Here is a 2194-nt window from a genome sequence, read left to right as displayed (position 1 = left end):
AAAAATAAGTTGAAGTGTGATTAAAAATACGAAAAAACTTTTTCGACTACCCAATATATTATATTTTCAAATAAAAAATTTGAAATGTTGGAAAATATTTTATTTTTGCCTTTTCTCTGTTAAATATTTATTATTGACTTAAACATATTTATTTTTCTAAAAAATTTCTTACCTTTTGTAACTTTTTCCGTATTCCAATATTTTTTTCAAGATTAAAACAAGTTTATTTCACATTTAGACACAAAATCTCAGTTATTTTCTCTATTTCTCATTCATATTTCATGTGTGTTTTGTTATAAATTTCGTTAAATCAATTGTTATTATTTTTTCGCTATCATTTCACTTMAAATATTTTAAATACATACATACTTTTATATGTAAATAGGAGGTACATACATGAAAATAATATATTAAAAAATAAAACAATTTATTAAAAAATAGTTCAGCAATTAAGAAGAGACTTACATATATACATACATATGAAAACGGTTATTTTCCTATAACACTAGAAGCTACGAATTTATTATTTTTTCTATGGAAAACAGTTTTAGGGCAATCGCGAGGGCTTCTAAGTAACGGCTACTATATAATTTATATAATATGACAAAGATATACATACAAATGGTGTAAAGTTGAACGTAATAAATAACTTTCAAATATATATATGTATTTGTACAGGAGTGTTGCAACTACAAAACTCGCATACAGCTACACACAGGCGTGTAACTGTAACAATTTGGCTTCAACAGACAATCAAATCAACGAATATCAAATGTTTGTTGTAACTAGGAGCTTAGGCGCTGACTTCCAGATTATACCATATAATTTACACATGTACATATGTATGTACATATATACTGTGCTTTATGTATAGATCATTATTTATATAATATATTAGAAGTCAGTCACTCGCTATATAATCAGAAGAAAGTTTCTTTCTTTTTAATTAAATTAGTTTAATTAAATGTAATTTAATTAATTAGTATATAATTTCATAGTGTCATATTCCACAAACAATTCAAATACTAATTGGGCGCTTAACATTTAGTGTACATGTGTATGTATGTATCGCTTAAACTCTCATCAAATTCAACACTCGCCTCGCCTAAAACGCTTATTCCACGCTCAACAATCTTATATATAATTCTTCTGAGTGTGTTTAGAGTAAGTATATAGTATTTGTATATACAAGAAACTAACAGCAACTATACATACAGATGTGTATATAGTATAAGTGTATATATGTGTAAATATATGGTGTGTAATATACTATATATAATGAATATGCTAATTTCCATTGCGTTAAGGAATAGTTAACTTTTTAGAATTCTCCACATAAAATCTAGTTAAAATATGTCGCTAACATTTAAATGTGCTGCTTCTTCTTCTCAACAAATACTATTTATGTATATAAAAAGAATTTCTGAAACTTGCAAATAAAACGCAAGACTGCTGCCTTGTGCTAGTTCGGCTCACTTCGCTCAGCTGCGTCAGGTTGCGCGCTTACTTAGTTCGTTAATATTGTTATAAAATTATGTAATAGGTCTCGTTATGAAGAAAGTCTTCTCTTTTCTACTTCTTCTTGAAGATATATATATTTTAGTTCTATATATATGTTTTTTAGTTGCAATATCATTGTTAATACTATTATATAAAAAATTTACAAGACTTAAATTATAGTGAGGAAATATACAAAAAATGATTTATTTCGCTGATCGTACAAATATAAAAATTTTTTTTGGCTTTGAGTAAAGTATAAGTTTTCATGAAAGCATAACTCCTTCCTGCAGGAGGTTGTGCTCAACTCTGCTTGTGTGCTTTAGATTGGCTAGTAGGGATGTTTTGTTGGAAGAGTTTCTATTTTCGATATTTTTGTGTATATAAGAAAGTAAGTTTGTATATTCTTCGACGACAAAGATTCTTCTAAAAACTTGATAGATTTTAGTTGTTGTTTTCTAGAGCTAAGATGAAATGAATTTTTGGTCTGCAGGGGAAAACAAACGGGGTTGAGAAAAAAGATTTAAAAATTAAAAGCGGGAAAACACGAAAATAAAGAAATAATGGGAATTAGAAAGAGAAGAGATAACAGAAATATGAAATAAAGTAATAAATAAGGTAAAAATTATAATAAAAACAAAACTAGCGTAAAAATTGCAAATGAAAAAACCAAAAATTAAAGATTAAAAAAAAAAAA

The sequence above is a fragment of the Bactrocera latifrons genome, unplaced genomic scaffold, assembly GCF_001853355.1.
Source record: "Bactrocera latifrons isolate USDA-ARS-PBARC rearing strain unplaced genomic scaffold, ASM185335v1 scaffold_34, whole genome shotgun sequence".
In the NCBI taxonomy this organism is placed as follows: domain Eukaryota; kingdom Metazoa; phylum Arthropoda; class Insecta; order Diptera; family Tephritidae; genus Bactrocera; species Bactrocera latifrons.
This window is presented reverse-complemented; position numbering follows the sequence as displayed.